Source organism: Phascolarctos cinereus, unplaced genomic scaffold, assembly GCF_003287225.1.
Source record: "Phascolarctos cinereus isolate Bilbo 61053 unplaced genomic scaffold, phaCin_HiC Scaffold_3;HRSCAF=262, whole genome shotgun sequence".
Lineage (NCBI taxonomy): Eukaryota > Metazoa > Chordata > Mammalia > Diprotodontia > Phascolarctidae > Phascolarctos > Phascolarctos cinereus.
The window spans coordinates 167,819,798-167,845,842 of NW_027555736.1; positions in this window are offsets into that span (position 1 = coordinate 167,819,798).

A 26,045-nucleotide genomic window follows, 5' to 3' on the forward strand; every position below is an offset into this window, starting at 1 on the left:
AGGAAGTGTTTGTTGGTTTGGGTTAGATGATATATATTCATATATATTCAATATGTATTCATATTTACTATATATTAATACTTAATATATAAATATACAAACACATTTATTTTATATACAACATATTTTATTTTACTATATTATACAACATTTAATATAGCAATATATAAGGAATGTAATATATTAAATGCTATGTATATTTATTATATAATGTGGTTAATATATATTTTATTTTAACATAATATATTTAAAATAATATTAATATAATAAATATAAATATGTAATTTCATCTATAAATAACATCTAACCCAACCCAACAAACACTTTCTTAGTAGCTACTATATTTTTTATAGCTACTATGTATGTATGTATGTATGTATGTATGTATGTATGTATGTATGTATGTATGTATCCATCCATCCATCTGTCTGTCTATCTATCTATGATTGGTCTTGCAAGATGCTATAAGAGAAATAAGATTGTAAGGGTAGTTTGGGAACAGATTTCTGCTGACCTTGAATGTCAGGCTAAGGAATTTGGATTTTATCCTATAGATAATGGGAAGTCACTGAAGAAATCCGAGCAGCCCTCTCAAGGGGCATTGTTGAAGAGAAGGAAAGGTTTACTTGGCCAAAGATTTCTCTCCCATTTGAGTCAGAATTATCTTCAATATTTATGGAACTTGGACTCGTTGTGTAAAGACTCTTTGCTAGCAGGAACAGGGAACCTGTCGTACCCCATTTCTCACAGGGATGAACATTGAAATTACTTTGCATGAATGAAGAATTTTCAGGAAGTGAATATCACAAGCTCAAATAGATAAGTCCTTGCCCTCTGCATTATCAGCTTTTCCCCTATCAGTTCCTTAAGTCTAGAAAATCAACAAACCAATAAATCAAGCCCTGATTTGTAGTTTGCCAATTTCTGAAATAAAAATCCTCATACTGAAAATTAAATAATTATCTCTCTCAGGAGCTGTTAGGCGCTAACTCCAGTACATTGATGAGTGGGTCCTCTCCCACAAGGCTTAGTGTAATGCATGGCAGAGTGCTGAGAAGCTGGGTTCTTAACCTGAGGTCCATATTCAAAGCATCCATGGACAGATTGCAATGGGACTGTGAACATAGATGGAAGAAAATGTATCTTAATTTTCACTAACTACTAAATAAAATTTAGAATTTCCTTGAATTATGAAAATGAAGGCAACAAATCATTCTGGGCAGGAGTCCATAGGTTTCACCAGACTGCCTAAGGGGTCCACAACACAATGGAGGTTAAGAATTCTTGATCTACAACAGTGGCTCTCAAACTTTCCATCTCACTCTTAAAAATATTGAGGACCCCTCTCCCCAAAGATTCTTTGTTTATATGGGTTATATCTATCAATACTACATTAAAAAATAAATCATCTTAGTATTATTATGAAAATAGCTACTACTTCATGGACCACCTGAAAGTATGTTGGAGCCCCCCAGGGGTTCTCAGACCACACTTTGAGAACCACTAATTTGGAGGAAATAAAAGTTTTTTTTTTAAACAAGATTTGAATTATTGTCTAGGGAAATGTGGATCATGGCTCCACTTGATGTATGCTTCTTATCACCTGAAAATGCTGAGTGATTAGGGACGTCCCAGCCTCTCTCTCTCTCTCTCTCTCTCTCTCTCTCTCTCTCTCTCCTCTCTCTCTCTCTCTCTCTCTCTCTCTCTCTCTCTCTCTCTCTCTCTCTCTCTCTCCCTTTCTTTCTTTCTGTCTTTCTATCTTTCTGTCTGTCTTTCTTTTCTTTCTTTCTTTCTTTCTTTCTTTCTTTCTTTCTTTCTTTCTTTCTTTCTTTCTTTCTTTCCTTTCTTTCTTTCTTCTTTCTTTCTTTCTTTCTTTCTTTCTTTCTTTCTTTCTTTCTTTCTTTCTTTTCTTTTCTTTCTTTCTGTCTTTCTATCTTTCTGTCTGTCTTTCTTTTCTTTCTTTCTTTCTTTCTTTCTTTCTTTCTTTCTTTCTTTCTTTCTTTCTTTCTTTCTTTCTTTCTTTCTTTCTTTCTTTCTTTCTCTTCCTTCCTCTCTCTTTCCCTCCTTCATTCCTTCCTTTCTCTCTCTCTCTTTCCCTCTCTCTCTCCCTCTACTTCTCTCCCTCTCTTCTTCTCTTCTCCTCTCTCTTCCTTCCTTCCTTTCTCTTCCTCTAGTGTGAGTAAAGGCATGGATGCAGAAGTGCATAGGTAAGTCTAGAGAAATGTAAGTTTTCCATTTTCTCTGGAGTGAATGGACTTATTATATAGTAGAGTCATGGGAAATAAGATTGTAGGGGTATTTTGGGATAAGATTTCTGCTGTTCATGAATGTCAGGCTAACATTTGAACTTTTTCTTAGGGACAATGGGAAGTCACTGAAGAAGTCTGAGAAGGAGAAGGACAATAAGAACAATAATAATAAAAGCTTCTCTGGGAGAATGAGATGATAAGAGAATAAGGTCTATAGTCCACTGGGGATTAGTGAACAGGGATGCCAAGCTGTCAAATGGTAAAGTCAGCAGTTTGTCTTTGTCTACCTCTCACCTTTCTGTCCCTTCTTAGTGCCTATCTTGCTTTCAGGCAGCCTTTAGCCACTGTCCACTAAGGCCTTAGCTGATGTGGACATCCACAGGGTATTATCCTTCCTCAAGATGTTTTATTTCAAAATGGCTCTCAAAGATTAAAGATGCTTCACTCTGTCATGGTGGAAATTTGGGGCCAGAGGATACCTTCATTGTGACCCAGAAACCAGACCACACGGTCAGCTGCCTACCTGTTGAGGCTCATACTTAGGTGGAGGAATTTCCAGGGAGTAACACTCTGTGCTTACCTCTGCTTCTCCACCCGTCACATTCCTGTTTGTTCTTGGCTCAGCCACTTCTCTGGGCCTTAGTACCTTACGGGTAAAACGAGGACTAGGGTTTGGATGATCTCCATGGACCTTTCCAGTTTTACTAAACATTGTGTAGTGAAAAGAACACTCGATCTGGAGTCAAAAGACCAGTTAAAATCCTGGTCCTGGCACTATTTCTGTAAGCAAATCACTTTATACTACATCAAATCTTAAAGCGTGATATACTTGTTATATGTGTATGTACATACATATTCATATGTGTATACCAGATACACATTATACAAGCATATATGTAATATTTCATATACAGTGTGTCCCCCAAATCTTAGTGTATTTATAAGCATTAATGACTTAAAACTGCACTAAGATTTGGGGAATATCCTATGTATACATACATATAGAGGCGGCAGAGTGTAATAATAGAAAGAACATTCATTTTGGGATCAAGAGACCTGGGTTCACATTCTCTCTCTATCACTTACTACAGTGTGACCTTGGGCAAATCACAACCTCTCTGGACCTCAGTTTTCTTCATCTGTACAATCAATCAATAAACATTTATTAAGCGCCTATTATGTCACAGGCACCGCACAAGTCCTAGGAGGCTGGATTAGAAATGATCTCTAGGGGCTCTTCTAGCTCTAAATATATGATCTTATTGACCTGTGTGATCTTGGGAAAATAATCTGACTTCTCTGGGTCTCATCTGAAAATGAGGGTGTTGAGATTGATGGCCCCCAGCCCCTTCTAGCTTTAAGTCTATGATCCTCCTCCCTCTGCCTAGACAGTCCTCTCCATTGGATATCCTCTCTACAAGATATGTCCAAATGAGATCCCATGTGCTGCTGCCAAAGTTTTGTTTAACACTGCCCTTGAGCAGCACAAATCCTGGTATTTAGGAGAGGCCTCTAGTCTCTCTTGTGGCACAGTCCCAGGCTAGGAGCAGCTAGTCTAAGAAGATGGCATAAAAACAATTAGAAGATAGAAGCAGAGGGGACTCCTATTTTATTTGCAGCTGTATACAGTACCCTCCACTTCCATGTTCCCATAACATCCCTCTCTCATCTATATGTGCCCCACTCTATTGTCAAGATTGGCCTTGGGCAAAATTATGATGTGGATGTTTCGTTTCGTCTCCTTCTCATTCTGGGGCTTTAATGCCCATGGCTTTCCAGACGTTCATACTCTCCCTTGGCTTCACTAAGGCCTGGGCCTCCTCCTAATGGTCTAAATTCTAAAATGGCCTAAAGTAACTAATGGTCTAAAATCCCCCTACCCTCTTCCACTTCTTCATTCCTCCTAAATACAAATGTTCATTTCTTCTGAGCTGATGTCTCTGGGTTTTGAGGAAACATGAGACAAGAGAAAACATCCTAGATATGGAATGCAAGGAATTGCACTCAGATGCTAGCTCTGCCACTTTCTGCCTCGGTGACCCGTAGGACAAGTCACTTCATCTCTTGGGCTTCAGTTTCCTTATCTGTAAAATGAAGGGAACTTTAAGGGTCCTTCTCGTTTAAAGCATATAATTTTGTGATCCTAAGACAGCATCTTGATGAATAAATTGGTGGCCTTTATCCTACCCTGGGGTATTTGCTTTTACAGAGCAGTTGTTGCTGAAATGAATCTCTAATGGGTAGATTTTCAGATGGTATGACTAAGTGACATGAGGACTTTTATACATAGCTGGGGGAAAATTGGGGTGCAGGGAGGGAACTTATTCTGAACACCTTTTAAAACATACCATATAGGAGATAATCATGTCATATTGGCCTATCCACACATCTGTATTCATCTGCTTCAAAATGGATATTTATCATCCATTCCCCAAAGTGTCTCTCTCTCTCTCTCTCTCTCTCTCTCTCTCTCTCTCTCTCTCTCTCTCTCTCTCTCACACACACACACACACACACACACACACACACACATACATACATACTACTCTCCCTCTTCTCCTGCCTACAGACCCTATGCTGACCTGATGGTTTTGATGGATATGCACAGGTAGAGTTCAAGTTAGATTCTGGCCATTGCCCAGTATATCCCTGCCCATATACCCACCCCAGTCTACTGGGAATATCACATTATGTGAGAAGACTCAAGAAGGCTTTCAAGAATTACATTAGCACCCTGTCTGCAAAGTGCTTTACAGTTTCTCAACACATTGCAGCTTCCTTGTGATGTGGGTGAATGCTTCTTGCCATTTTACACAGGGGAAAATTTGGGTTCTGAGAGTGGAGTGTGTGCAGAAGGTCATAGCTCAACTGAGGAGGAGGCCTTGGGTAGCAGACCCAGGGCTTTCAGGTTAGGGCAAAACAGCACCACAGATTGGGACTCAGGGCTGAGTAGAAAACAATGGCCCCTTGCTGCCCCACTAAACCTTGCTAAGACCATATAAAAAGGAAGCAACATTAGAAGAACTGCAAAAACAGATCTAGAAGGTGATTGGCTCAAAGAAATATTAAATGCTTACTCTGCCAGGCACAGTGGTAGGTGTTGGGGATAGAAATGTAAAGAAGGAGCAATCTCTACTCTCAAGGACCTTACATTTTGTCAGGAAAACAAGTAAGTGGAGCCTTTGATAGATGGACAGATAGATACATGCATACATACACACACACACACATATAGATATATAGATAAGTGGACAAACAGGTAAATAAATAGAGGTGAATAGAGATGGATAGATGGTTGAATGGATGGATGGTTAGATAGATAGATAGATAGATAGATTAGATAGATAGATGAATGGACAAACAGACAGGTAGATGGATAGGTGGATGCATGGATAGATGGAAAGAGATGGGTAGAGAGATAGACACCTAGATGAATGGACAGACAGATAGGTGGATGGACAGATAGATAAAGATAGATAGATGGTTGCATGGATAGATGGAAAGAAATGGATGGAGAGATAGATGGAGAGGTAGAACTAGACATGCAGGATGGATATAGATTAAAGAAAAATGAACACATAGTAGTTGTGGTTTAGGCACTAGTAGTTGGGGGGGAATTAGGGAAGGCTTTGTGTAGAAGATGGTGCTTGAGTTGCTTCTTGAAGAAAATGAAAAGTCTATGAGACAAAAGAGAGGAGAGGGTGCACTTCAAGTTTGGGAGAGGGCTGGCAATATAGGTTGGGACCAGGTTGTTTAGGGCTTTAAAAGCTAAACAGAGGAGTTCGTATTTTATCTTAGTGGCAATAAGGAGGCATTGGAGTTGATTGATGAGGGGAGTGACATGATTAGACCTGCACTTAAGGAAAATCATTGGCCGCTATATGATAGAATGGACTGGAGAAAGGAGAAACCCGAGGTCTCAGGACAGTAGACAGTTCTTTTGAGGGAGACCAGGCAGGCAAAAGGTTCTAGGCTTCTTGCCTTGAACAGGCATTTTTCTCTCATTCCCAGGGAGGTAACCAAAAGCACAGGTGCCCCATGTATTCCACTATACTATTAGTATATGTTGCAGAACCATTGTTAGGCTGATGTAAAGAGCAGTTCATTTATACAACTTGGGCACACAGGAAAAGCAAGAGATGGCAGATTCTGTTTGAATGGGATTTTCTGGTTTATTAGACATGTATTTAAGGTAAGCCAATCTCTTGAGTTCCTTTGATTGAGTCTTGGGTATTGAATATGAATTCTATTTGGTTTATTTCTAATCTTATTAAAAACAATTAGAATAATTCCCTCATGTATGAGAGAGGTGAGACACTTCTCAAAACAATGCTTTCTGTTTCATTAGTATAGAAAAATATGATATTTCTTAGGGAGTTTTCCTTATTCTTTGTAACATTTCAAATAAGGACTTTGGGACAGGTAAACACATACTTTATCATCGGAAATGTATTTAGAGACTTCTAATATATGTTATAAATACGTATTGAGGGATTATCTTACAAGGCATAAAGAACTCTGTAATCGCTCCTGTGGAAGGGTTATGGTCTATTGTGTAATATGTGTTCAGTACTCTTCAAAAATTCATGCTATTTACCTGATAGACTTTGATGTCTGATAAGAAACTGTAACAAGAAACTATGTCACTGAGGCGTGTGGTAGCTCAGATTCCATGTATTATCCAAGGCCCTATTCTCCTGGTCGACATAGTCTGTATAGCGAGGATCCCAGAGTACCTCGGTTTTTCACATAAATAATGCAATGCAAATGCTCAGATTTCAACTCAGTAAATATGCAAACACATAATCACCATGAGCCCAATTGTCCAGGCTCATGGCAGCCTTTAGAAGGAAGGCTTCACACTTGACAAGGCAGGGATGGCACCATGGATTAGGCCAATGCATGACAGAGAGATGGTTCTCTGTGTGACTTCCCTCAGTCTTTGCTATGGTCCTGCCCTCAGCCCAGGGCTTAGGGTACCCTAGGGGTATCCTTCTTCCTTTGATCTCACTCTGGGGACAGCTTTCTTCATGTTTCTCTGCAGTAATTCTCCTACATTCTCAAGAAATCAGCAGATCCTGACGCAGCATAGGGCCAGTTCTCTTCATAGACTCACACGAGACTCTCAGAGAGAAGGGAGAGGAATCCATCCAGGCATTCCCCAGGGATCAGAATAGAGGCATCATTTGGGCATTTCTTCTGAGAGGCAAATGCAGTCCATCTTCCCCCAGGGATTCAGAAAATGACTAGGCTTGAGCTCCCTAACTTTTCCAGTATACCCAACAACAGGAACATACCTGAATATAAATGATGACATGGAATGATTCATATAAATCAAGCCTATAGTATAGAGCAGTAGTGTTAAACTCAAATAGAAATAGGGGCCAGTGATTCATACATAAGATCCCTATGGACTGCATATTAACTTAGTTTTAAAATGTAATATTTGTTTTATGGGCAGCTAGGTGGCGCCATAGTGCACAGAGTACAGGGCCTGGAGCCAGGAGGACTCATCTTCCTGAGCTCAAATCTGGTCTCAGACACTTACTGTGTGACGTTGGCCAAGTTCAAGTCATTCAAACGTGTGTGCCTCAGTTTCCTCATCTGTAAAATGAGCTGGACAAGGAAATGGCAAACCACTCCAGTGTCTTTCTCAAGAAGACCCCAAATGGGGTCACAAGGACTTAAACATGACTTAACAACAACAGATCTGTCTTTTGTATTTTTATTTATTTTGTTAAATATTTCCCAAACACATTTTAATCTGGTTCAGGTGGCATTCAGGAGTTTTGTGGACCTCACCGAGGAGGTATTGTGGGCAACATATGTGAGACCTCTAGTATAAAGCACCAAATGAATTACAGAGTTGGTAACTATTTTATTTTTTTTAAAAGTCCTAGTAGAGCAGGCATTCTTAACCTGGTTCAAGGAGTCTATGAATTTGGATAGGGAAAAAATTAAATGTTAATTACATCTTAATATTTACTAACCTCTAACTAACTTCAATAATGAATATAGACAACAAAACTGATTCTGATAATGGGTGCAAGGTTTCACCAAATTGCCCAAGGGTTCCATGATCCACACCCAAAAAAATGGTTTAAGAGTCACTGCAGCTGAAGCAGAATGGTTTTAGAGAACGCTGATTCAGCATTTGGCCTGAATTGGAGGAAAACCCCTCCAAACTTTGGCCACTGGGGCTCAAATCAAAACCACAACAGTAGGGAAGAGGCAAGATCCTAGACTTGGGGGGTGGAAAAAGATCTCAGAGGCCATGTAGTCCAGTTGCCTTATTTTACACATGATGAAACTGAGGCCAAGACTAGGAAGGGGAATGCTCGAGGTTACCTGGGGAGTACTGAGTGCAGAGCTAGGTTTCAAACCCAGGTCCTCTGATCCCAGTCCAGTGTTCTCCCCGCTACACCATGCTGCCTTTCAAGCCAGCTGGTGTCAGCACAGATTGAGGTAAGCAAGCAGTATGAGTCATAGTTGTGAAAAAGGAAGAAGCAAATTGCAAGGTCACAGGGCCCAGCAGGACCCAATGTCAGTAAAAATCAGGGTCAGCAAGGATCTGTGCAAAAAGAGAACATTTTTACCAGTCTGATCACTGTCTCAAGGAGGGTTCCTAGGGAGCTGCTGTCCTGTGAAAACTGAGTTCTTTAATTCTAGAAGTTCAGAACCCAGTCAACTTCATTCCTGGGGAAGAACTTTCTAGATCTTAAAGGGTGGAGGATTTTAGAGCTGGGAGGGACCTTAGGGATCATCCTGTTCAGCTCCCTCATTTATTTTTGCATCCGTAATGCTTAGTACCTATTGCCCAGCACACAGTAGGTACTCAATAAATGCTTCTTGTTTGATAAATACAATAGAGGAAGCCAGAAGACTAAGTTGGAAGAAGGTGAGTGATAAGCAGCTATGTGGTGCAGTAGCTAGATCTCTGGGTCTGGAGTCAGGAAGACCTGAGTTCAGATCCAGCCTCAGACACTTAATAGTTATGTGACCCTAGACAAGTCACTTAACCCTGCTTGTCTCAGTTTCCTTATCTGTAAAATGAGCTGGAGAAGGAAATGGCAAACCACTCCAGTATCTTTGCCAAGAAAACCCCAAATGGGGTCAGGAAGAGTAGGACACTACTGAAATGACTCTATGACAACAAGTAATAAGTGTAAAGTAAGACAGATAATAGGTAGCAGAGCCAGGCTTTGAATCTGGGGTCTCTGGTTCCAAACCCAGTGCCTTTCTGCCATTACAATGCTGCCTCTTCAGAGAGGAATGCAACCTGTAGTGAAATGGACCCACTGTTAGCTCACTGCTAGCTCCTGAGGTGTCCTAGGAACTGCACTAGGCACCTTGCAGAATCTACCTGACCACTTCTACGCTCTTGAGAAACTGGCAGAATCATGGAGAGAGAGAGTCTAGAGGTTCTTTTAATGAACTAGTATTAATTGCTATTAAGGGTTTGAAAATGCAATAGATTATTTGTGGGCAAACAGTACGGAGAATAGTACTAATATTATATTCTGACTGATCTAAAGAAATAGATATGTCATATCTGTTAGGATACAATTTAATATGAGGACTATTTCTATGTTCACACACATATACACACACTCATTTTTCTCCCTGAGAACTTTGAGGAGCAAAGCATTCCACATATGAATACAATGATTCATGCCAATGTCACCCATCAGCATATTGACTACTCAGGGGGCTTGCCTGGAAATAGAACCAGAGGGAAGTCAATCACCCATCTTTCCAAGATGTGATTCAGGCCCTCCTGGTCCCATTTTGTGGGAGTGAGGAGAGAAAAAAGGGGCAAGAGGGTTGAAAAAAAAAAGTCAGGCATTGTGCCAGTGAGGCAGATCACAGGGAAACAGATGGAGATTGTGAAGAGCAGAGAGTGGGGTAAGGAACTGATGAAATTTAAATGTAGGAAGGAAAACAGATGTGCAAAGTTATTTATTTCCTCCTCCACAAGGATCAGACATTTCCCTTTGGGGGAAAAAAAAGAAGGTAGCTGATCATTGTGTGCTCTTACTGAGGCCGAACTTCTTTCAGATTAAAACTCTAGTTTCTGTCTATCTTGATATGGGGCTGCTACTACTGAGGTGAGTGATTAATGTCAAATGTGAAACATCTCACCCTTTGAAACTGGAGACCTTCATAACTCCTAAATATCCCATGCGGAGCTTGGTTTTGAGAGACTGGGATGGGGAATAAATCGGGAAAAGGAAAGCCTGACTTGGCTTTCGTAATCTCTCATATGTATGTATGTATGTATGTATGTATGCATGTATCTGTCTGTCTGTCTGTCTATCTACACATCTATGTATCTATCAATCTATATTTTACTATTGCATATTGGATATTCCATATGGTTCGACTACCCAGAGAGCAACTAGCATCTGCCCAGTGACCTATGGAGTAGCTTGCCTTCCCCCTCCTCTCACTTTTCCAGGAGTTTCAGGAACAAAAATGGCCTGCTATTCCTGGATGCTTTGCCTGCAATCACAGGAACCTGTCCAGCCTAATGAGTAGAGCTCATCTGACCCAGCAAGAGCACATCTCAGATACATCTTCTCATATTGGCACTTCATGGAAACAACGGAGTGCCAAGACCCTATTCTTTGCTTAGAAAGCAAAGGACAAATTTCTTGCCTTGGTATCTAATATCCTTTACAATCTAATTCCAACCTACATTTCCCATCTTATTTCCAACCCCCACCTCCCCACCCCAGCTCCCTGTGAACCTTCTCTATGAACTGTATGCTTCACCCAAACTAGTGCTCTGAACAAAAGAGGACTCACTACCTTCCTATTTCAGAAACTTTAATTATAACATCTATCCCATATATTGGTCTCCTCTCATCCAACAATATTGTAAGCTCCGTAAGGATGGGTGCCATGCCTTAAACTTTTGTGTATCTGTCCATGGTGCTCAGAGATTCCAGTCTTGCACATCATTCATTACCTGCTATACTATCTTTCATACTTTAAGCTCAGTATGTCCCAAATAGAACATATTTTTTTTTCTTTCTATATCTGCAAGTCCTCTGAACTTTCCCATTTTTTGTGGAAAGCACCATCAAACTCAGAGTCATTCCATTTTGTAACCTAGATATCTAAGACTCTTTTCCCTTCCTCATCTACCTCCGCCTGCACTTCATATATTCACACACACACACACACACAATCAAATATCCAATGCTGTTGATATTATCTCTATAACATCTCTTGTATCTTTTCCCTTCACTCACAGGACCATTATTTTAGTTTAGAATTTCACAGTCTCTCACTTAGACTTCTGTTACATTATTTTAATTGGTTTCTTTGCCAAGTTTGGTCACCAGTTAATGAAGTCTTTGAGTCACAGAAACTCTAGAAGAGCCCCCAGTGAAAGGAAAGATGAGCTACAATTGATATCAGTAAAAGACTAACAAAATCTTGGATATTTTGAAGTGTGGAAGACATACTTTCCTCTTTGCTAGAATTGTCTATTGAGAGTAGGTTATAGTTCAAAGGTCACTTCCTCATATTTTCAGAGGACAGAAAATACATATGTCTATATACAAATTTTGAAAGTCACTGCAGCTTCTACTAAAATACTTTAGGTCAAAAATATGCAGAAGGACTACTAAACTCACTAATAGTTGGTGATTATACCTTGGTAGAGCTCTTTTCAGAGGAATTGCTCTTACAGATTTATACTAATATCCTTTGCAGATGACATATCATTGCATTCCACTTAATATCTAGATATGTGGGCAAATTAACTTGCTGGCTAAGAAATACATTTTTTTTTCTGAAAAGTAGAAAAGCATTCCTGGTCAAAAAGAGCTGATTTTCTATTCCAGGTCCTACTTTTAAATAAACAACCTGAAACCTCTCTCTGTGACAATGAACATTGTGGTTCAGGAGGGTATAACTACATAGCACGCCCCATATTTCCAGGGCTTTAAGGGGTAGGGAGTAGAAAAGGCTTGTTTTTTCCCCTTCCTCCCTATTTCCCCACTCATAGATTCTTGGAAGTGAATTGAGTTCTACCTTCCTTTTGGATTTTGTGTGTGTGTGTGTGTGTGTGTGTGTGTGTGTGTGTGTGTGTGTATGTGTGTGTATGTGTGTTTTGATAGGACCTATAATTCTATTGCTATGGGAAACTGAAACAATTCAGGCAATAATTACACCTACCTCACAAGGTTGTTGTGAAAACCAAATGAAATAATATTTCTAAAGACTGTAGCACAATGCCTGGCAAATAGCAGGCACTTAATAAATGCTTGCTCCCTTCCCTTTGCTCACTCCCTTCTCTGGAACTTATAATCTTAGACAGTTGTCAAGAACACTAAGAGTTTAAATAATTTGTTCAGGGTCACATAGCTGGTATATGTTGGAGGCAGGATTTGAACCAGGTATTCCTGCTTCTAAGACCAGCTCCCTTTCCACTATGTTGGAGGTGTCAACCACTCACCTGCTGGCTGCACTATGGTCTGCCCAAAGCCGATTAAAATACAATTGAGAAATGTTAATAAAATACAATAGAACATAGATAATATTGGTATATGGTCTTCCAAGTCAATAAGTTGCAGGCAGAGATCTTTATATATGCTTTAGTGGCCAGTTTTCCATTTAAGTTTGACACTATGCTGCAGTCCTCTTCACCTGAGAAAAAAGAGCTGAATATCAGGCTTGGCTTTTGTTAACCAGAGAGGAACTTTTCATACTGAGAGCCAATACCCAGAAAGAGTGGCTCCATGATTCTGCAGGTAAGTTGAGAATAGCAGCCTTGGCAGAATGGATAAACTTATCTGGCCTTGAACTCTTCACCTAGGTAATAAGGTATATTGGTCTACCGATGGCTATTTTCAAAGCTTTTTCATAAACATTATATAATTTTATCTTCCCAAATACCTTGTCCATTATGCGGAGCAAACAGTCATATCCCCATTTCATGGATGAAGAAACTGAGGCAGAAAGAGGTAAATTGACTTTCTCAGGTCACACAGATGACTAGTGGCCAGCCCAAGATTAGAACTCAAGTCTCTGACTCCTGACTCAGTTCCCTATCCATGACAACAGGCTTACCAGGCAGGTGGAGTGGTCATGAACAATAAATGTTCCCTTCTACAGCTCTGATGGTCTTTGACTGTCTTTAGCAAATTTTCTCTTGTAAGCTCACTTTTCCTTATGTGAAAATGAACAGCTACTCAGACACCCCCACAGTTAAATGAGGGGTGTAAAATCAACAATTACTTAGACTAAAAAAAAGAGGATTCCTATGCCTGTTTCCTTGATTTGAAAAGTTTCAATCTAAGAAATATTCATAGTATAATGTGGCTTGGAATGTAGACAACATCAACTCCCTCTAAAAAGATATTGGCTCTGATTCCATAAGTACATTTCAGTATATGGATTCTTTGAAGGCTAGTTATTTTCAGTCATCTGGGGATCAGATGTTGCCAGAAAGTATGTAACTCATATGGTCAAAGGGACAGCTGTGTATTTTGAAAAAAATCCTGCCCATAAACATTGAAATGATAAACAGTATGTTAAAATGCTCATAAAATAATACTGAACCTGTGATATTCATAGCTTTTGCCCTACCTGTTGGAACATAGACATTCCATTTTGTCCTTGTGTGACTGTATGTCATCTTAGCTCACTCCTTGTTTCCAGCCTCTTTCTTTCTATCATAAATCTTTTTCTACTTCTGACCTCTTTTCTCTTTAGTTTATTCCAGAAAATTACTAGTTAAAGTCACATTCGCCATATTCCCTGCCATTTAGGACAAACATCTTGCCTCTCTACATAACTAGCCTTTTACCTTACAGAAGATTCATTCATTTATTTAGTTAATAACACATATTAATTTGGTCAATAGCACATATGGTTTATGCTGCATTTTTTTTTTTGGATACAAGGAGAAATATACTCAAAACAAAAATATTCTTTCTTAAGGAGCATATAATATAGCTTGATAGAATAGAAATTCATAACAGGGCAAGAGATTGAAAATAACATGTAAACAAGTACTAATACAATAATACTAATACAAGTGTACAAGACTTAGAATTGGAAGAGGTCATAGGGAACACTTAGTCATTTACTGGTATGGAGGAGGAGGCCCAGAGAGGTTGCAGTTGCAACTTGCTCAGGGAAGCTGATCCAAGATTCAATTCAGTCAGTCAATTTTTGTTGTTCAGTTGCTTCATTTGTGTTTGACTCTTCATGACCTCATTTGGGGTTTTCTTGGCAAAGACACTGGAGTGGTTGGCCATTTCCTTCTTCAGCTCATTTTACATATGAAGAAACTGAGGAAAACAGGGTGAAGTGACTTGTCCAGGGTCACACAGCAAGTGTCTGAGGCCAGATATGAACTCAGATCTTCCTGACTCCAAGCCCTACACTCTATCCACTGCACCATCTAGCTGCCCATAGTCAGTGGGTAGACAGGCATTTATTAAGTGCTTACTATGTGCCATGTTCAATAAACTCAGTTCCTATGGCTTTGAATCCACTAAGCTCGGATAAGTATACAATGTACTGGGTAGAGTGATAGCCCTGGGATCAAAAAGACCTATGTTCTAATTCTGCTTTTAATACCTATACTACCTACCTCAAAGAGTTGTTGTGAGGCTCAAATAAGCTAATATATGGACAGTACTATTCACACTTTAAATTGCTATTTAAATAAATTACTGTTATTACTTGGAGAAGACATACTGAAAGAGGTATTTACAAGGGTTTTGAAGAATAATATATTATATAAGTAGAAAAAGGAGTATAAGGTGCAAAGAGAGACAGAAATTAGCCTGGTTGGAGCAGAAGCATTATTTGTGAGTAGTTTGATTTGTTTTGTCAAAACTTTTTCTTTTTTACTTTTTTCCCCTTTTCCTTCCTTCCTTCCTCCCTCCCTCCCTCTCTCCTTCCCTCCCTCCCTCCTCCTCCTCCCTTCCTTCCTCCCTCCCTCCCTTCCTTCCTTCCTTCCTTCCTTCCTTCCTTCCTTCCTTCCTTCCTTCCTTCCTTCCTTCCTTCCTTCCTTCCTTCCTTCCTTCCTTCCTTCCTTCCTTCCTTCCTTCCTTCCTTCCTCTCAGTTTTCCTAACTTGTCCAGACTGGAAATGCAGGGGCCAGTAGCAACTGAATCTCATTGCTGATTAACTGGGAAGCTTTGTTTTGACTTGTACTGGTAATAAAATAATACAGTTGAAGCTGCAAAACAGCTCCTGACCTCAAGGAGCTTATACCCTGCTGGGAACATTCAACAAGGTCACTCCAAAAATGGAAGGTGTTCCTTATGAATCAGTTTCCTATCATTGGAGGGGCGCAGTTAGAAGACAGATTTGTGGCTTCTAGAAAGGAAATTCACACATTAGGTAAAGGGTAAGACTAGATGATTTCAAAAGCAACTTCCAACTTTTAGATGATTTCTATAATAATATAAAACCCAATAACATTTTGTGGGTGAAAAAATATCAAATGTCAATCCTAGCAGGTGTTACATGTAAATTGTTGGCAAGTAATGACTATAGCGCAGATAATTAAGATTTCTGTAACAGAAAGCTCTGTTATGTTCTCATGGTATATGCATATATAATTATTATAAAAATCTAAACTTGCTTTTAAAAATGGCTAATCATTATTATTACTGTACTACTACTAATCATGCCCCCACTGTTTTTCATAGTGTAAATACTATGAACAAAATAAATATAATCTTAAAAATCATCATAGTGCATACTAATGGTGAGACTTTCAGGTGTTCAGAATTATTATGGTAAATATTCAGAACAAAAAAATCAGATGGTGTTAAAGTTGTTCAGTCATTTCAGTCATGTCTAACTCTTCTACAAAGATAAAAAAAATTAGCCGTGGCATCATTGGATGGTTCAGAGAGTGGTAGCCTAAGAGTCAGAAAGAACTGGGTTCAAATTCTGATACCATCTAGGTGACCCTAGTCAGGAGTAGCTTCTCTGCTATACCTCTTGAGTTATAGTCTGATAGTAAAATCCTGCATTTACATATGATTATAGAGTCGAATTTTCCCAATCCATAATTTGTTGTTGCTGTTTGTTGACTCTTTATTGACCCCATCGGGATTTTCTTGGCAAAGTTACTGGAGTGGTTTCCCATTTCCTTCTCCAACTCATTTTATAGATGAGGAACTGAGGCAAACAGGGTGAAGTGACTTGCACAGGGTCACATAGCTCATAAGTGTCTGAGGGCACTTTTGAACTAAGGAAGAGGAGTTTGCCTGACTTCAAACTTGGCATTTTAGCCACTGTGCCACCTAGCCACCCACTTCCTAACTAAGGGGAGCCCAGGGAAGAAGCTGAACGTTTAACTCAGGGCTGAAGGTATTCCCACTACAAGCACTCTGTCCACTGCACCACATAGCTGCCCTAATTGTTTACTGTAGAAGGGAATTGTGATAGTCTGGGGATATACAGATGAAACACATAGTCATCTCTAGAAGCCCACATTCCATTGGGTAAAACACCATATATAGAGATAAATAAATAATACAAAGTTATTTCTGGGGAAAGGAGAGGAGAGCATTAGCAAATAAGGGATCCAGAAAGGTGGTCATTGGGATTAGGGCACACAATTTTAAAAATGAAATTAATGATCCCTAATCTGTATGCATAAAGTCATAAACAAACTACCACCATAGGATCTGAGATCTGGGAGTTGGAAGGGATGATCTTGAGGAAGTGCCTGGAAAACACACACACAGACACACAGACATAGACAGACAGACCGACAGACAGACACGCACACACACACACCCCTCTATCTATCTAGCTTTTATGGCATCCCACAGCACCGTTTCCATCACTGGGCTTTTAATAATTGCTTCAGGGTTGCAACACTCCCTTAGTCCTGGCTGTCTGCTCAGTTTCCTTTGCCACTCCTCTTCTCTCTCCCTTCATTGACCACCATTGTCCTCCCTGAAGTTGAATCTGGGGCATTTCCTTTTTCTCTCTAATGCTCACTCCCTTGGTGACCTCGGCTCCCCCACATGCCTTTGCTTATTCCACGTCTGCATCTGCTTCTCACATCTACAACGCCAGCTCCATATTTCTTGCTGTCTGCAGCCCATTGTCACTTGACTGTCCTGCCAACACCTACAGCTAAACATACGTGAAAGCCAAGATCTTTGTTACTGCCTGCTGAACTCCAGCCCTGAGGGTAAAAAAGTAGGTTAAAAAATTGTAGTGAGAATACCTTCAGCCCTGAGTTAAGCATTCTTCTCTTAGCTTCCCCTTAGGAAGTGGGCGGTAGGTGGCACAGTGGCTAGAGTGCCAGGTCTGGAGTCAGGAAAACTCATCTTCTTGAGTTTAAATCTGGCCTCAGAGACCTCCTCTCTGTGTGATTTGGTACAAGTCACTTAACCCTGTTAGCCTCAGTTTCCTCAACTGTAAAATGAGCTGGAGAAGGAAATGGCAAACTACTCCAATATCTGCCAAGAAAACACCGTATGGGGTCACAAAGAATCAGACATGACTGAACAACTACAAAGTTAGGAAATGGGAAGGAACCCTTCTTGAAAAAGACCATAATGGAAATATTCCTCATGGCCCAACTGGGTCACGAGATAAAGGATGTCTATAAAAGGAGTGTTCACAGTGCCCCACATCCCCAGGAACAGTGCTGTTGAATATAAGTTCTATTTCATCAATTGTTTCTAGTAACCACATAAACAGAGGCAGGGAAGCTTTGAACAGCTTATAATTAAGGCTTCCTAGTGGCCTGATCTATATAAACACACCGCCTTTTAAGGGTGGGGTTTATGTAGATGCTCATTTTATAGCCATGCACTGACTTCTAAATGTTATTAATTTGTGTACACAAACCACTCATTACATGGTGCATCACTATTGTTTAAGGGTGCTTTTTTTCAAAGTAATGCAATGCTAACAAATTGTTCTCTTGAGTTTTCTCTGAATTAATTGCCTTATTGCTCTAATTCTAATGTGGCATTGAAGTCAAGGTGATTCACTTCCTCTTGATTCTTCAAAACACTGATATCAGAAATGACAAGTCTACAATGAGATCGACAGGTGTTAGAATGGATAGGGTACTGGACTTGGAGTCTGAAGGACTCGATTTCTAATTCTGCCTTATTTGCTGGCTGTATTACCTGTATAACCTCTCTCAAAATGGGGATAAAATCACTTAAGAGCAGTGATAGAAAACTAGGCCTAGAGCCAGGAAGACCTGAGTTCAGATCTGGATTCAGACACTAGGTCTGTGAGCTTGGGTAGGTCACTTGACCTCTGGTTTGCCCCAATTTCCTCCATTGTAAGAAGGGGATAATAATAGCAAGTATACCACAGGGTTGTTGTGAGGATTAAATGAGATAATATTAGTAAAGCTCTTAGTGCTGGGAACATAGTAGGTGCTCTATGAGTATTTATTCTCCCTCCCTCCCCGTGTCTCAGGCTTGCTGTGGGGCTTAAGTGAGATCACATATGTAAATGCTTTGTGAACTGCATGATATAAATGTTAGCTTACCAGCTTATAAAGACTGCTATATGGCACAGTGCACAGCGTGCTAGACTAGGAATCAGGAAGATTCAAAACTGGTCTCAGACACTTACTAGCTGTGTGACCCTGGGCAAGTCACTTAACTTCTTCCTGCCTCAGTTTCCTCATCTGTAAAATGGAGATATGGATAGCAACTACCTTCTGGGGTTGTTGTGGTGATACAGTGAGATAATATTTGTAAAGTGCCTTTTAAACCTCAAAATGCTATATAAATGCTAGATGATGATGATAATGATGAAGATGATGAAGATTTAAGCTACAGTCTTCAAGGTAGCTTCCTGGTCTTCTTCCCAAGCCTCTTTGCATCATCTCTACTTGAAGAATCACTGCCATTTTCTAATATGACAAAAAAGGAAAATGATGGACGTTGGAAAACTGAGACAGTGATACACTGTTGGAGTTGTGAACTGATCCAACCATTCTGGAGAAAAATTTGGAACTATGCCCAAAGAGCTATAAGACTGTGCATACCCTTTGCTCCTGCAATACCACTGCTAGTTCTATATTCCAAAGATTTTTTTTAAAAAAGGGAAAAGAACCTATTTTTACAAAAAAAAAATTATAGCAGCTCTTTTTGGGGTGGCTAAGAATTGGAAATTGAAGAGATGTCCATCAACTGGGGAATGGCTAAACAAGCTGTGGAATATAATTGTAATAGAATATTATTGTGCTACAAGAAATGAGAACCAGGATGATTTCAGAAAAAACCTAGAAAGACTTACATGGACTGATGCAAAGTGAAGTGAGCAGAACCAGGAGAACATTGTGCATAGTTACAACAATAATTTGTAATGAAGAATTGTGAATGATTTAGCTATTCTCAGCAAAACAATGGTCCACCATCCCGAAGGACTAATGACGAAATATACTATCCACCTCCAGAGAAAGAACTGAGATTGTTTGAATACAAACTGAAGCATGCTATTTTTTACTTTCTTTCTTTCATTCTTTTTCTTTTATTCAAGTCTTCTTGTATAAAATGACTAATATGGATTTTTTTTTACATGATTACACATGTATAACCTATATCTGATTGCTTACCATCTCAGGGAGGAAAGATGGGAAGGAGGGAGGGATAGAATTTGGAACACAAAACTTTAAAAAAATGAATGTTAAAACAATTGTTTTAACATGTAATAGGGAAAATTATATATAAGAATCATGCCATTTCCTCCTTCTCAAGTGCTTGCCTCCTTGCGTGTACCAGTTGCCAGTGGCTGGGAGGTTACTGACATTAGCTATTGCTCCTATGCTCCAAGAATTCCTTTGCTGTAATTACACCATCGGACTCCTGAGGAATGGGGATCTTGAATGGTCCATGTCGCCTAAGAAAGTCAACCTCAGATGAGGAAGAAATAATAAGATCTTGCCTTTATATGACGCATTATGGTTTATGATCCTTGCTTTGGAACTGGAAAGGACCTCAGAATTCATCAAATTGCTCTCCATTCATTTTATAGGTAAGGAAACAGAGAGCAGAGAGCAGTAAAGAGATTCGCCCGAGGCCAGTAATAAGCAGGGATGTGAACCCAGGTATCCTCAGACTCCAAATCCAGCAATCTTTTTACTCTGCCACATGGCATCTTTGTCGCAACAACCCGCTATGGATGAGAAAACTGAGGCTCACTCTGAACCCAGGTCTTCTCATTCCAAGTCTAGTGATCATTCTACTACAGTTATCTCTTCCACACTGAGGGTATTAGGGGTGCAGCAACACTCCCCCCTCCAATCTGAAAAATCCTTGCAAAATTTTTGGGCCCTCCCTTCATATCAGAGAAGAAGTCTGAATTATTATGGTATTAAAAGATAAACTATGTTGATATTATACGATACTAGTCATGTATTTTATGCATTTCTGAATTTCTAAACTTTTTCTGTGTCATCTCCAGGCCTTCTCATGCCATCTGCAGCTTCTGCAAAAGTCCCCCAAAATTCTCATTTAATTTCTTATGGTGACTTGCAATATGTTGAAACCAAGATGGGGAAAGTCACAATGTGGAAGGGATAACTGTATATCCCACTACCAGACTTTTTACACCAGGTCTGTAAATCGAGAGCGAAAAGCTTTTCAAGCAGATTAATTTTCAGTTTTTTGAGGGCAAGAAATAGGAAAACCAGTATGTTGCTCATAAGCAAGAGGATTTGAGGCTCTAGGCTGTATTATCTGTAAATTTTAGGAGAAGGAAAATTGTAATTACAGCAAATTAGATGAATCATCAGCACCAGGGGTATGACTCAGTCAAATCAATGCAATACAGGTCTCCTGCTCTCCTGGAGGAAGTTTGCCTTAATTCAAATTAAGTGAAATTGATTATCAGCCAGCCACTGAGGTTTGTCTCTAAGGTGAGAGATCACTTCTTTTATCAACTGAGCTAACTGCCACCCACTCATTTTCTCCAGGGGTAATTTGAGATTAGTGTGGGTGTGTGGAGTAGCCCAGAATGCAGGAGTAGGCCTAATATTAGCAGGCAAGTCTACTGAAAGTTAACTGTCACTTGGGTATTCAGCAGTCTGCTTTCTGCTGGAACTGGATGTTCAGTAGCTCAATTTTGATGCCAGGTTGGGAAAAACAAAACAAAAACAACACCCCCCCCCCCAAAATAAAACCACCAAAAATTACCTTTCTCTTACTTTTACCTCCTATCCACAGCTGGCGGCTGAGTGGATAGAGCACTGGGCCTGGAAGGAGGAAGACAAGTTCAAATCTAGCCTCACATTCTTATTAGCTGGGAAACTCACTTAACCTCTGTTCGTCTCAGTTTCTTAAACTGTAAAATGGGGATAATATTAGCACCTACCTCCCAAAGTTGTGAGGATCAAATGAGATAGTAATTATAAAACACTTAGCACAGTGCCTGGCATTATATAAATGCTTATTATTTGTCCTTTTTTCAGTGGCTTCTACCTTTTATTTTCTTCTTGCTGTTCTTTTAAGAAAGCTGGTAGCAGAGCAGATAGAGTGCTGAGCTTGGAGTCAGGAAGTCCTGAGTTCATATCCAGCCTCAGGTATTTGCTAGCTGTGAGACCCTAAGCAAATCTCTTAATTTCTGTTTTAGTTTCTACAAAATGAAGAGTTGTGCTGATGGCTTCTGAGGTCTCTTCCAGTTGTAGTAAAATCTATGATCCCTTGAATAAACCAGAGTGGGGCCTCAAGGCAGTTAATGGGTCAAGGAGCCATACGAGTGAAACAGATGTTCAGTAAAAGGCCAATCTAGTTCCACCTGAATCCCTTCCAGAAGGGTGGAAGGTAGACTGAAGACTTCTAGCAGCAGTCTGAACCACTCCTAGGGAATCTCCAGTTTCAAGGATTCCCTCCCATCCCAAGATACAAATTCTGATTTCTGAGACATCAGGTCTTTGTCTGGGTTCAGACCACAGGTTCTGTTAGATCTACAGCATGTGAGAGTCATTCTAAACCTGTCAAGTAAGTTCTATCATTTAATTACCACTGTTGAACCAGAATCTCCTGGGCTCATCATTGGACCAAAAGGTTCAAGTAGAAACTGGTCCAACCCATGAATCCAGGGAGCCAAGTGCCATCAGATTTACACTATTCAGTTCTTTTTTGTTCAACAGAGCAAAAGCTACTATCTGAAATGCAAAATACAGAACCTTCAACAAATGTGACCAAAACTAGTTTCCACAAGTCTGTAATAAGATCATGCTTTTAGGATAGGGTGGGTCATATGTAGAGATGGAGAAGGAGTACATGTTCCTTGAAGTGTCTATGACCGGTGTTCTTAACTTGTTTTTTTATGTCATAGGCCTCTGGGCAGTCTTGTGGAGTCTATAGATCCCTTCTCAGAAGAGTGTTATTAAATACATAAAATCAAACACATAGGATTACAAAGTGCAAGTCACTTAACCCTGTTTACCTCAGTTTCCTCCTCTGTAAAATGAGCCAGAGAAGGAGATGCCTAATCACTCCAGTATCTTTGCCAAGAAAACCCCAAATGGGGGGGGCAGCTAGGTGGTGTAGTGGATAGAGCACGAGCCCTGGAATTGGAAGGACCTGAGTTCAAATCTGGCCTCAGACACAACACTTACTTGCTGTATGATCCTGGGCAAGTCACTTAACCCCATTGCCTAGCCAAAAAAAAAAAAAAAAAGAGAGAGAAAGAATGAAAAGAAAACCCCAAATGGGGTTACAAAGAGTTGGACGTGACTGAAAATGTTTAAACAACAACACAAAGGAAACCAATTACGTTGAAATACAGTTCATCCAAACGAGCTTACAGAGTCCAGGTTAAGTCTCCTTAGTCTATTGAGCTTATAGAGTTAAAGAATTAAAGCTTTGCATTTGACAAGTTTGGAAACTGGACTTCGATGAGTATAATGCAACTTCCACTATTAGATGCTTCAAAAAAACACTGAAGTATTGACTCTATTATTTCCCTCTTCGTCTAGGAGAATGGTCTTTCAATTGTGATCAAGAATGGCCCAGCTTCCTCCCTACCTGTGGCTACTTACAGAAATACACAATGAATGGAAAAAAGGATTCCCCAAACATGAACCCAATGGGACATTTACAACATGGTGAGACACAGCTGAATTTTGTCTTTTGTTTCCAATTCTGAAATCCAAAAGTTTATGTTTAGAGAGGAGCAAGAGGCTTAAAAGAGATAACAAGATGGAAAGCTCAGAATCAGAGGTCAAGGCAATGATATGGGGTGGAGGTTACAAATAATCAGTCCCTCTGTGAGATGCAAGAAGTTAGAAACATCATGCAGAGGAACACGAGAAGAAAAGGAAGACAGAAGGAGTGGTAGAGACATAGAAAAAGACTGGGGTAGCATCAAAGGAGTATTTATATTTCTAAAGAACTTGTTAACAACCCAACTGAATCTCTAATTTGTAGAATCCTAGGCAAGATAATGGAACATATTTTGGAGTTCAAGAGTACCTTATCAGTGACTTTTAAATCATAGCTACCAGGTAACAATGATCTCAAAAACATATTAATAGTGTTTTGTGTGATATTTCTCAAACTATAGACATGGATTTCTTGACTATAAGTAAGAAGCACTCTCTTAATAGGAAACTAGAATCACACATTTGCTCATTTTATTTGGGTCAAGAAACATTTATTTTCTCCATTCACTGGGGAAATTGTCTAAATTGTTTGATAAGATAGAGGATACATTTATCATATTAAAAGTTCTGTTATTTTTAAACCAAAATTGCCTTAATCAAAGTAGAATAACATCTCATATTTGTATACTACTTGTAATTAGGCAAAACACTCTATAAGTGTATTACCCCAGTTAATCATCACAACAGCCTTAGGCGGGTATTATTATTGTCACTATTTTAGAGATGGAGAAACTGGGGCTTAGAGAAGTTAAATGACTTGCTCAGGGTCATGTAAGTCATTAGTATCTCAGCTGGGATTTAGACCCATGCCTTTCTTGATCCTATGTCCAACAGTCTATCCATGATGGCATGGTGCTTTTCAAGAAAAACATGGTATGTTATCTATTATGACCCCTTCAAAAGCTCATCAGGTAGCATGAAGAGGGATTAGAGGAATAAGCTACTTTATGGGGAATGGTTGTTCACTGGCTTGACTCTGGCTCTAAGGATATGTCTTTTAGGCTTGGTGTAAGTAAATCTTTCCTAACAATTTGAACTATCCAAAAGAAAAAATTGACTCTTGGAGGAGGCAGAGGCTCCCTTTCAGTGGAGGTCTGCAAGAGAAGGCTACAAGACTACTTGTTGCATATATTTTAAAGGGGACTTTTTTTTTTGTGAGGCAATTGGGGTTAAGTGACTTGCCCAGGGTCACACAGCTAGTAAGTATCAAGTGTCTTGTCTGAGACCAGATTTGAACTCAGGTCCTTCTGACTCCTAGGCTGGTGTTCTATCCACTGTGCCTCCTAGCTGCCCCTTTAGAGGTGATTCTTGTCAGCATGTGAGTTGGAATAAATAGGCTGTGTGGTCCCTTCTGAAATCTGAGATTCTGTGATTCTGAGATATTATTCTTCTTGTTAATCTTGAGAACCAAGTAAAAACTTCCATCTCTCCATGAAACTTCTGTGGATTAATTAGAGATGAGTCTATCCCTCAATGAGAATGGGCACTGAAGGATGTGTTGGCTCCAGAATGGGGGACAATATATAAACAAGACCCATGCGTAAGAATGTGTGTATCCATTTGTCAACATGATCAAAATATACTTTCCACACAGAGAAGATCTTAAGATCATAGCTTTAGTGCTAAAAGGGACCTCAGAGGCTGACTCCTCCATTTTGCAGATGAGGAAATCTAGGCCTAGGGAACTTTAGCAAATTGCCCCAAATCATACAAGTTGTAACTTTCCAAGTTAAGATTTGAACCCAGGTCTTTTGAAAGGGAACCTTCAAATTTCTCTTTCTCCTGCACCACACTGCTATTGACTTCCTTATCTTCTAGATATTTGCTTTGAACAACTTCCCAGGATTGAGGATAGATATGCATTAGCCTATGTGTTCTCTTGAAGCTAAGAACTAATTATGATCAATGAGATAATTGGTCAGGCCTCGATGTTCAGGACTACTAGACAGTTTTTGATTTGTAGAAGTCAACTGGGTAACATGGAGTTTGAATCCATGACTTGGTCTCTCCACAAGATCACTTGCTCTTTCTTTGCATTCTAAGCAACTGAAAGGCCAAATACTGAGCTCCATTAATCAGAGTCCTACATGAGGATAACTATATCCAGGAAAACAAAGGCACCTTAATGAAGTTAAGCATTACTAATTCAACAATTCAATTTAATTGAATACAAGAAACATTTATTAAATTGTATATGATACCCCAATATTTTGAAGTAATTGATGCAAGCTTATTTTTAAGTTTCCATTTTTAGATAGTTTGAAGCAGCTATAGACAAATAGATGGCTTACAGAACTCTAATTACCTATTACTCTAGCTGTCCACAGGACTTAAAATGGAATAAATAGAGACTCTCTAGCCCAGATTTTATGCTTAATCTGCTGCATCTTGGAAACAGAATACAGGAAGGTCTAAAGCTTGGATTGCATTTTGTTTAGCTCTATCAAAACAACCCTGTCTTATGCCTCTCTTTTCTAAGTTCAATGATTAACTCCACTTAAGACCCAATCACCATGTGCATGCTAACAAAAGTCTGAGAAACAGAAAAGATTTAATAACAAATTTTGGCATGAGATTTTCAAGGAGAATAAACCAATGGACATAAAACACAACAGAAAGGTAAGTTTTCTATCTGACAATGAAAGTCAGGTTTTAAT